At 30.5% G+C, this 12,410-nt stretch overlaps 1 long non-coding RNA gene across 1 annotated transcript; it reads right to left on the reverse strand.

Moving 5' to 3' along the window:
- Positions 1-10,234: 10,234 nt before the first annotated feature.
- On the reverse strand, positions 10,235-12,019 carry LOC109183518. Its single transcript, XR_002054562.1, has 3 exons — positions 11,930-12,019; positions 11,709-11,817; positions 10,235-10,574 (listed from the first exon to the last, which is right to left on the reverse strand). It is a non-coding gene; the product is annotated as an uncharacterized LOC109183518 (long non-coding RNA).
- Positions 12,020-12,410: the final 391 nt, after the last annotated feature.

A 12,410-nucleotide genomic window follows, 5' to 3' on the forward strand; every position in this document is an offset into this window, starting at 1 on the left:
TAGTTAAATTCAACAATAAATGTATTTTATTTTTTCAGTTCGGAACATGAATCAGTCATTCCGGTTCGCGATTTTAATAAACTCTAAGTATCGCGTTTTGATTATAAATTCTAATTGAAATATTTTGGTTTGGTTGCTATAGTATCTGTTTGGTTTGAACCAAATTATAGTAATAATTTGTTGGAGAATAAAAATAAATGAAATATTAATTTTAAATATTTATTTTAAGGGTAAATATGTCCATTTAACATTTTAGGGGGAAAAGAGCCACTTAAATAATTCAGGGGGGAAAAGTGCTATAAGTATATAGCTTAGGGGGAAAAAGTGCCATTTTCCCTTATTTTGATTTTAGTATTTCTTAATGATTTTCCTTATTTATCTTTTATTATATTACTAGTTTTTTACGCGCATTGCGCGATTGGGATAATGCCCAATGTTTTTTTTAAATAAGTACTTAGTATATTAACGCAGGATTATATTGAAATTGTTCATGCATAGATAATTGAAGGTTGAATTTGCGTATTTAAATAGGTAATTCTTCTCCCAGAGGTTGAGTCTCCAACCCCAAGGGCCCCCCACACTCCGACCTGACAGAGCATTGTGGACAAGGAATCTGCCCACTTTGGACATAATTCCCGCACTGCCGCCGCCGAGGTTCAAAACCATTGAGCTAAGCCGGTGCGGGTTAAATAGGTAATTCTAAGTTTACAAATGCAAGATAACATAGTCAAGATTGATTATAATTGTCAATAAAATAATTGTATAGGTATGGTTGAAACCAAATACGGGACATAAGGGAGAACAAAAAAAAATTAGGGCATAAAATATTAAATATATACTAATATTGTTTGAGGAGATTCCGACATTAGGATTTGTGGTTAAGTTCTATTAAGACTTTAATATTAGAATCAGATTAATGGTGTAGTTATAATTCTATATTAGACTTTAATATTAGAATTAGACTAACGGTGAATTAACGAAAAAATTAAATGGATAATCATATAATTAAGGATAAATTAGAAAATCTTAAAAGAAAAAAGTTAAAACCTGAACAATATAAACCATTCATTTGATTTAATAATTTGGCGGTCATTTTTTCTACCCAATGTTAATAATTAAATAAATTCGCTGGTCAAATCCGCTAGTATAATCCGCTAACGCTAACCCCTAACTGCTGATTGTCAAACAAGGACATTGCGAGGTAGTTCTCACTTCAATTTGTTCTGTGATTTGAATACTTTCTTTGTCACAAAATCTCTCAAGTAGTTAATATGGTTGGCTTTATTAATTATATTTTTTTTAATTTTTTCATGGTATTAATAAAATACTTGGTAAATAAATATATAGCATTATTTTGTATTATAACTTTAATATTTAATTAGAAAAATAGTGCAAAAAAAAGATAATAGATAATATAGTGAATATAATCAATTGATGAATTTGAATGTAAAAATTTTTACATTTGAGAAAAATAAAGACAATATAACTAATGAAAATATTTCTTTTAATTAATTTATTGATAATTAATAATTTTTTTTCACTGAATAAAGACATTGTAAGGATAATATATCGAATATAATCAATTAATAAATTTGAATATAAAAAAATTTTTATATTGAAGAAAAATAAAGACAATATAACTAATAAAATTATTTCTCTTAGTTAATTTATTGATAATGAAATTTTTTGTTTTGAATAAAGGCATTGTGGACACATAATTATAAATTAAAGAAATGCATATGTATTATTTTTTGTTGTAACTACTAAATTATTATTTATATAATTTAATAAGAGTAAAATAGAGTACTAATTATGACAACTTTGATTGGGATGAGATTCGAACCTAAGACCTTTTTCTATTGAAATCAATGAGTAAGTTAACGGTGAACTAACAGCAATTCTTAAAATTTTAACGGAATTAGTAACGGTGTGTGGGTATTTTAGGAAATTTTAGTGTAAAATTTAAATCTGATCAATCTTTCAATCAATCTGAGCCATTCATTTGATTAAAATCTGTGACCGCCATTTTTTCTACCCATTATAGGCCTAACTCTCTTGGGCTCTTATTAGTATAGTAGATCTTATTAGTATAGTAGATTTTCTTCCCTTAAATAAACTTAAATTCCGTTAGTATAAACTTTCTTAACGGAATATTCCGTTAACTATTTATTATTCTTAACTTACTCATTAATTCTATAGGGTTGAACCACATCCCAATTAGAGTTGGTATAATTGTTAAACATATACCTACGAATATGTTACAAAGTATAAAAAAAAAATTAATATAAACTTTGGTCAAATAATTAGCCCATCTAAATACATAGCATTCAATGATTATAAACCAGAAACTTTGAAAATCATTTGATTTTCTTTCATTTAAAAAAAAATAAATTTAAGTTAAGTTTTTTTTTTTTCGTTTAATTAATCTTATTTTGATTATTGAGAATAAAACTTACTATTTCAGTTATGCTTTTATCCATGCTTGAAAATTTCTAAAGAACTGAAATTTTTAGGTTAATTACTACTCCGTATATTATTATATAACAATACATATTGTAACCTTATATTTTGAATTATTTATTATAATTCTCTATTAATAGTAATTGTCATTGACAAACTCTCAAAACAATTTGTCTCAACAACAAATGGAAATTAAAAAATCAACGATTTCATTATTGTGGATGAAAAGTATGTACGCCACTTAATTGCTCTTATTAAATTAAAAAAATAAATTAGTAGCTACAAAAAAATAATACATATGCATTTAATTATGTTAGAATTAGATGGCATTCTGATTGCTATAATTTGCAAGCGCACAGAGTCAATCACAATTACAGTATAAATTCCTGGAGTATTACAGGGTCGATCCCATGAAGAACACTATTAACTGTTAACTTAAATAATCAATTTGTTGATAAAGAAAGATGCAAATAAATAGAATTAATGTAATTAAGTAGAACATTTATGAATTTAATGTAAATTAAAGCAAATTCCAATTGAGAGAAGACTAGGGATTTGGGTTCACCTATTAGATAATTAACTAACTCTCCTAAGTATTAATTCTTATGATTATAGTGATGATTGCTTCAAATATATCCTAATACTCCGTCGAGCTACTAGGTTGTATCCAATTAACTGTGTTCATCCGTCGATATCTCACCAACATTAATTAAACCCATTAAGCAACAATCAATATCACCACAAATACCTAAAGCTATGTCTAGTTTAGGTCAATTGTGTTTATCTTATGAGTTCTAGGTTCATAATTCACCTGTCAGTTCTTCTTATGAACCCTAATATTAGAATTATGTAATGGCCAGTCATACAATCCACAATTAAAATACATAAAATAAATATAATCAAGTTCAATTATTAAACTGAAATTGGAAGAATCAACACATGGAAAATAGTCAATTAATCTAATCTAGGCTAATCCAAATCCCTAATTAAAAGTTCTAGCCAAGAATTATAATTAAATTTATGAATTGTACAAGAAATAAAATTCTGGAAATCTAAACAAGAATAAAAGTGAGGGAGAAAAATAATTCAAACCTAATAGATGATAGCCGTCCGCTGCCGCTCCCAAGCTTCCGTAGTCTTCTTTCGTATTTTTCCTCTATTCCTTTCTGTTTCTCCCCCCTATTCCCTATTCTGCCGTCTCTCCCCTCCTTAAAACAGAGCCCCCAACACCTTTTTATTTCTTCCTTATCTGCTGCGCAAATCTGGAAAAGGAAAAATAAAACAAAAACAAATTAAGTTAAAATAATAATAATTATATTAACTTAATGACACCCGGGTTAGACTTCAATTTGAAAGGTTGTGAGTTTGAGCCTCAGTAGAGGCGTTATTGGTTCTTTGTGTTTCAGTAGGTTGAGAAAGTATATGAACAGATACTACAATGTAATAGAATCAGTAACATACAAAAAAAAAAAAAAAAACTTAATGACACTACTTAACTAAACTTAATAATTAAAACATTAATTTAAAATTTAAGATATAAAACTACCAAATAAATTTAATACTATAGATAAAATAAAACTCCTATTTATATTAATAAAAATGTAACATTAGCCTAATATTTATTAAAACTCATCTAAACTAGTCTAAACTAGTAACATATAACTAAATATAATATTCATAATATAATTAACCCTAAAACTTAATTTATTTTTACAAATCACTAACTAAAATTACTTTAAATAATACCTAGAAATTAAGCTTATCACATTCAAAAAAAAATAGAATTAGATGGGGACCCATTTCTTGGTATCCGGAATCTCTGGATGCTCCTTCACGGCCTCCACGAATAGCTGGCCTATATAAACCGGTGTCGGTTTCTTATGAAAATCGATCCTTTTCGTCGTCTTGAAAAGAAACTTCTTCCGCTTTGCCCTGTCGATTAGCTTCAGCCATTGGCCGAAACCACCTTTCTTGATGATAGCCTTGTCGGCGAACAGTGTCTTCCGCTGCTGTTGCTGCTTCTTGATGACCTTGGAGCGGTTGAGGCGGTGCAGCTTGAACGGAATCAGCTTGGTGGACAAGAGCTTCAACACCTTCGTGGTGGTAAACTGTCCCTTCAAATTTAGGCAAGACATATTTTCCGGTGATCAGAGATGGAGTGAAATACATGCACCGTATATATAGTAGTGACTGAAGGTGAAAGAAGAATAACAGAGTTTCTTTCTTTATAGTGGTAGTGGCGGAGTTTAATTTAATTTGGGGTTAGTTTACTTTGGTAATTCAATAATATATTTATTCTTACGCAGACAAACTGAAAATCAAAATGATAGTAGGAAACATACACTAAGGTTAGTGTAAAAATACTTTTGTTTTATTTTCTTTCTTTTTCACATATTTTAGTTATACTATAATCCCTATAATTGTTGCACTTGCCTTATATATTGGACGACCAGCCCCCACTGGACTTCAAAGCTTCATTGAGACAAATAAAATTTTCTGTAAAGAGAGATGTAAAAAGAGATTGATGGTAGACATTGTAAATCTAGACTACTTAAGGTGCATTGTTGGTACTTACATACTAAAGCCAACTATAAAATCAGATAGCAATTGTGTTTATATATATATATATATATATATATATATATATATATATATATATATAAAGAGAGAGAGAGAGAGAGAAAGATAGATAGATAAACAGATTGACAGACTTTGATACCTCATTCCAGAATTCTATTGGAAGCTTTCCCAAATCTTCTAAGAGGTATTTCCATGGATATATTCTCTCTGGAAATACAGGTAGTTAGATGAGAAAGATAAACACAGTAGGAAAAAAGAAAAGAAAAAAAAGAAACAGAGATTTACCTCAGCATCATGGAATAAACATTCAAAACTCTTGCTTGTATGACTCCCTCTAACCTCCGAGACTTCATATACCCTAATAGCCCTAACTCTTATTGCTCTCATAGTGTGTAGAGGTCTTATCTCTTTTTCTGAGACTTCATATACCCTAATTGCCCTAACTCTTATTGCTCTCATAGTGTGTAGATGTCTTATCTCTTTTACAGATACATATCGAGAAAGCATGTTGAAAGATTGATTCACAAATGGTACACAATACTTTGTAGATAATCTGGCAGTGAAATAGTTTGAGACCAAGAAGGTTTATATAGACTTTGGCTCTGTTTGGCAACGCTAAGCTAGGAGCTTATAGCTTATTTTAAGCTACTAATAAGCTATAAGCTCTGTTTGGTAATGTTCCCAAAATAAGCTCCTAGCTTAAAATAAGAGCTTATTTTAGAACGCTACTTTAGGTAGCTTTTCAAAATAAGCTACTAGCTTCCTAACTTTTTTTCCATCTTTACCCTTATTATTTTAAAGTAATGACATATTTTAACCTTATGAATTAAAACCCTTTCTCTTCCCCTATCCTAACTTTCACGTCAATCCTTTCCTTAGTCTTGTTTCCTGCTAAACAATTATGTTGAAACTTTAGCTTATTATTATTATTATTATTACTATTATTATTAATGTTATTTTTAAATTAGCAATATGGCTTCAATCTCAATTTGAACAAGAGCCGCCAACTAATGCTCAAGAAGCATTCAATCGTGCACATTATTCTCTTCGGAGTTGTATTGAGAGATCGTTTGAAGTATTGAATAAGAGATAGAAGATACTTGCTAAAATGCTGCAGTTTAGTGAGGAGACCCAAATTGATGTTATTATGGCCACATTTGCACTACATAATTATATTCGGAAGAATTCACAAGATGACATGATGTTTAATGTGCTTGAGCAGCTTCCAGATTACATACCGCCCGATGAACTTCAAGATTCAAGTAGTAATATCTCCATCAACGAAAATTTAAGTCACACCTCTATGGAGATGAAGGAGATTCGCAACAATATTGCTACTTCATTATGCGATGCTAGATCATGATCATGCTAATAGTTTTATTTTAAAAAGTGTTTACTTTTTTTGGAAGACGAAATGTTAAATTTTAATATGTAAACAAACTAATTTAAATTTTATGAAGATGTCTTTTTTAGTCTTTTTACATTTATCAGCTTATCAAAAAGCTAATTTTACCAAACACTTTCAATCATAACAGCTAGCTTAACAGCTCTTCAATTTTCAGCTCCGAGCTTATAGCTTTTCAGCTTTCAGCTCCTTTTCAGCTATCAGCTCCTAGCTTATAGCTTTTCAGCTAGGTTTGCCAAACAGAGCCTTTGAAGTCATTAAAATCTGCTATTGAAGAATGGAAAGTTCAAAAGACGTATTGGGAGTATTAAAATTAAACCATCATACCGTTTCAGCACTCTTGTCTTGAATCTTGAATTATCCTTTAGAGCATCCACATTTGTGGATAATAAGAAGATATTTCAGAATTAATTCTTCCCACTCAAGATAATAGCTAATGTGAGGAAGAATTATTTGTGAAATAACTCTCCTGCAAATGAAGAGTTATTTCAGAAATGGTGGGACCCACCACAAAAATAAAAATAAAGGATCACAGGTGACAGCCACGCGTGGCTGTCACCATAGCGCCTGACGGGCGCGTGCAGTGCACGCGCTCGTCAGGCGCGTCAGGCGCGCCGACAGTTTTTCTTTTTTTAAAAAAAATAAAATTATTTTTCCTTTTTTTTCTCTCCCTTCCCATCTTCTCTTTCCTAATCACTCTTACATTATCCCCCTATTCTCCCCAACAAATGTGGATGCTCTTATATTTAAATCAATATTTAAAAGTAGTGTTATTCTGATTTGTAATATTCTGATCCTTCTATATATTAAAGTCATATAGCTATGGCCAATCAAATTGCTTCATTTTTCCACCAACTTAAAACTATGTCGTTTTGATCATCGTTTTGATCATTGTGTGTTTAACCTTCATATTATTATTTTTTTAAACACATTGCTTTAAAGCCACTGATCAGGTTTAGCTTTGGTTAATTATCTATTTGGACGGCTGAATTAATGGTTTTGAAAGCCCCGAGCCAAGGCATGCACGCATAATTCCAATAACCTGGGAAATCGAAAAATAGGCTGTAAATTACAAATTTCATCTGAGTAATGTGAATACAAAATTTTGAAATAACATTTGAAATAACATAATCATTATGATCTATTGTTCCAAAGGACTCTTCGTTTCTCGAGTCCTGATTTAAGTCTTCTTCTATATAAAGAAGTCGACTCAGATCAACAATTGCAACCCTGAAAAACTTTCGCATAATACGTATTACTCTGCAAAAAGAGTTAGATAACAGAAGTTAGAGAAGGCGAAATCATCAAAAGTAAAGAATGTTTATTTCTCGATGAGGTAAAAAAAATTCCAATTTTGTTTTTGTTTTTTTTTTATCATACTAACACCAGTTTTCCAGGTCTTTTTGTCTATGTTTTATGAATAAAATTAATATGGACTTACGTAGTGTTAATTTACTTACCAGAGACCTTGATGTATGTATGTGCCTCTCTCTCTCTCTCTCTCTCTCTCTCTCTCTCTCTATATATATATATATATATATATATATATATATATATATATATATATATATATATATATATATATATATATATATATATATGTAAAAACTTTTTTAAATATTCAATTGTCAGGGGATGAAGTCACAGTGAAGGTGTTAATGTTAAGAAGGCTAAACTGGATTCCATAGATATGGAAAAAATCTAATTGAGTGTAATTAGATTTTTAAAAATGATTGAATAATAGGCTAAACCTGCTTGATATATATATATATATATATATATATATATATATATATATATATATATATTATAGATTAAATGGAAACACAAAATGAAGGGAGCTAGAAATATACTTGCTTTCTGTAGTTTTGTGTTTTTTGGTGTGGTTTCATTTAGTTCTCCACAGTCTTTACTCCTATGTTAAGAACATAGAAGCCAGGATTTGCTGATGGGCCACATTATCAACTATTTGAAAACCATTTGGCTTTCATCTTCCACAGGTTGTTCCAATGAAGGTGGTCTCCTGCATATAGTCATTATGGATTGCACAACCTTGCATTCTGTGAGCAAAAATCCAGCAAAAACAACTAAAACAATTTGGGCTTGGATTCATACCTGAAAGCCATTTTTCACAGTGTGATTATCTTCTGTGGTAGAGAAGTCTTTTTTTTCTTTAATGATTATTTGAGCTCTGCTTTCCATGTGACTATCTTTGCAGTACATTCAAAAGAATGTAAGCATACCATATGAGCATAACACATTGAAGTTATGATGCAGTCAAATTTGTTTTTTAGAACTGTAAAACATTTAAATCCAAGCAGCAATAGAGGATAAAAACGTCAAAATGTATGGATTTTGCTATCTATGCTCAGCAATAGAGGACTCCCATGTTGATGATGTCCTACCATAACTCAGGATGAAGATTTGGTCGAAGCACACTGTACCCTAACAGATGAGAAGGATGAGCTATCAAAACCAATTGCTCAAGAAGAAGATGATGATGACCCAAATGTATGTAACTGACCTATTATACACTTTGTTTTCTGTTTGGTTTGATTGTTTTTAAAAATCTAATTTTTTAAAAATCAGGATTATAGATCTGGAGTTAGTTCTGATAAGGCCAGTAGTCCTGCTGTTCAGCAAATTTAAAAACCTATGAGGGCAAATACTGATGAACAGATATCTCCAGGTTCAACCAAGAGAAATTTGATGTACCAATTCTCATCTACTCAGGATGCAAAAAAATGTAAAGCTATTGCGATCAAGCAAGAGAAAATTTGAACAGAGTTACTGTGTTGTTTTAATGTGGTTTACTAAGGGCTTGTGAACAAAGAAAATTGAATTATAATATAGTAATATTCAAAATTCTGATTACATGTCAAATATCAATGGGGTGTGGGTACAAGATCTCTAGATGTCCTCTGATTTTTCAATTTGATGTCTTGAACACTCCACCATTGAAGGGCCTCCGGGTTTCAAGTGGCTTGATCTTCAAAGAAGGGCTTGTATATATAGCTTGTTCTTCTTGAAGGGCCTCTGGGTTCAAATGGCTTGATCTTCAATAGAGGTTTGGATCAACATGCATCAACATATGGAGGAGGAAAGACTTTTACTTTCAGGATCACATTTTTATTGTGATCTCTGAATAAACTTCAGAGTTCTTTCTATAATTTTTCTTAGGATGTGTGTGATTACATAGAAATGAAAGGCCCTATTTATAGTTGTAGGATAGAGAGTTTTGATAAGCTCAAACTCTTTTGATATTATCTAATTAACAAATTAGATAATATCAATATTATCCAAAATATTTCAAATATATTAATATTGACAAATAATCAATATTTATCAAAATTTAAGTGTCTACAGGGCTATTCTGTAAGCCCTTAGTAAATGCTGTTGTTCTAATGTTGTGACATTCTGCAACTTTTATGGTTTTCTGGACATGGACTTTTGGGTTTTTTTTTAATTAAATTTCATGAATTTGGACTTTGAAAATTGTCTAATTATTTAATTGAAATCTAAGTCCATGACTTAAGAGTTCAATTGATATCTTGGTTGTTTTAACTATCTTATTCTATGTTTTTTTTATTGTGTATTCTTCTATGTTTGTTATCTATTGTCTAATGCAGGTTTTATAAATGCTCATGACACATTACACATTGAAGAATGAGGATCACTAAGAAGTTTTAAATACAATTCTATATACACATAGAATTGGAATTAGATATAGGTCAGGGTATCAATTTGTAGGAATTTGTAATCTTAAGTCCTTTTTACTTTGTAAATGTCAATTGTTTCTACATCAACAAGAATGGGAAAATACTTACCTTTCAAATATCTGTCTTCATTTATAGTGTATACCTTCACACAACCATTGTCATGTCTCTGGATTTTTTGAAACTTTAACAGTGTTATATACGGTTAAGGTTGATATATTTTCAATCCAAAATTGAATGGCCTACTAACAAATAGAAGAAAAAATTAGCTTCAAATACTTCAGTGATTTTATATGGTAAAATCAAAATACTTGATTGCAAAAAATTACCTTTCAAGGGGACTTTGTCTTCAGCCAGCTGTGTAAGGATTCTCATCAACATTCACATTGGTTATGACAGCTTTGAAATAATCACTATATTAAAATGCACAATGAAGCCTTACAATTTTTGGAAATACTTAACTCAATTAAATTTTAAAAAAAAAATCAATTCTTAACTGAAAAAAATTAGGTGTTAAACTCTATGTTTGCAGCCAGCTGTGTCTGGCTTCTCATGTATTTGGGACAGTACTTATGAAATATCTTAAACTGGCACTCAATTGATAGTAAGTTTCAAAGGTAAAATAGCCTTAATTAGAACATAAAAACATATATATAGATATACGAAAAATAGTTTTAAGGCAAAAAGATTAGCATGATATTGCAAATTCAAAAATAATACAGTATTAACAGTCATTTGAGATAACTATGTGTTCTTAAACATATGAACTGCCTTACAGCTAACACAATTTTGGCCTTAGAAATAAATAAATTGATAAAAATTGTTGATTTTAAAATCAAAGGTTCCATATTCATTTTTTAAGAAAGAAAGGAAATACCTAAGTAATTGTTTTATTCCAAAAAAAACAAGCTCCAGTTTAAAGAGGAAATACCTAACTAATAAGTACTTTTTGGAATGAAATCAGTTTGAGCAGTACATTCAGCTGTCTAAAATTAATTCAAATTTAAGAGTATTTTTTTGGGCATCTATTGAGTAAATAGTAATACAAATAACCAAAAACAGTTTAATAACAACAAAAATTGATGACTTACAAACAAAGATTGTAGCTACCACCAAACAAATTTAAATTAATACAAGTCAACAGTGAACTATACAACTAAATTAAAGCTAGACGGGCATCAGAATCAGAATTCATCACATGTCATTTTCTGCAAACAACTGCTAGGTATTGGATACAGAACTACATTCAACTATAGCTCGGCCATAATGTGATACATGGGCATCAGAATAAGATTTCATCATATGCCATTTCCTGCAAATAAATGGTTAGCATTGGCTACATATATTAAAGTAAAATTCATATATAAGAAAGACAAATTAATTGCAAAGCTGGAATACTAAAAGACTTTTCTTGGTACCAGTCTACGATCGGACAATTTTTTTTAGGACAGTGTTAGAGAGAAGGTCAGAAGAGATGAGAGAATGCTAGCTCATCGATATGGCAAGAGGGGTCTGTGGTGGAATGTAAAAGACACAACAGATCTCACATTTGCGCACATCTCTAATGGGTCGGGTTTGGATCGATCTTCACTACACATTTGCGCACAAAAAAACCAGATCTGTACTCAGATCTTACATGCACTGGATCGGTCTTCACTAAACATACAATATATAAGAAATACATTAGCTTTTCGTAGAAATCTTAGAAATTAAACTCAGCAACTGTAAGAAATCGTAAAAACCCAAATCAAAATGGAAGAATCCACACTTAGCTTTTCGTAGATATCCCAGACAGCACTTGGATTGTAGAAGCTCCGACCACTTAGAGATTTGTATCTTGAAAATTTCAGATCAATCAAACAAAAAGGAAACTCAAATTCGAAGCGGTGTTCAATCTTCTAGAATTACACATAAATGGATTGTAGAAGCTCTGACCCATAAATGTGTTTGAGAAATCAAAGAAGAAGCAAATGAAAGTGTAGAACGGAAGGGATGAAGAAGCATGGTTTCTAGAACCACACACGTCCTCCATCTCATCTCAGTAACATTGAGATGTATACATATTCCGGCTAAGCTACACTACAGAAGTCCTTAAAGCTTAGGAATTAGTAGACACTGTCGGAGATCGGAGTGTATAGCTCATTCCATTTGGCCAGAGACTATTAATATTTTTATTTTTTAAAAATCCACCAAATGTAATTAAAGTATTATTTTAATTTCATTATTTGAAATTTGTTTTTACAATTAAA

Source organism: Ipomoea nil, unplaced genomic scaffold, assembly GCF_001879475.1.
Source record: "Ipomoea nil cultivar Tokyo-kokei standard unplaced genomic scaffold, Asagao_1.1 scaffold1129, whole genome shotgun sequence".
In the NCBI taxonomy this organism is placed as follows: domain Eukaryota; kingdom Viridiplantae; phylum Streptophyta; class Magnoliopsida; order Solanales; family Convolvulaceae; genus Ipomoea; species Ipomoea nil.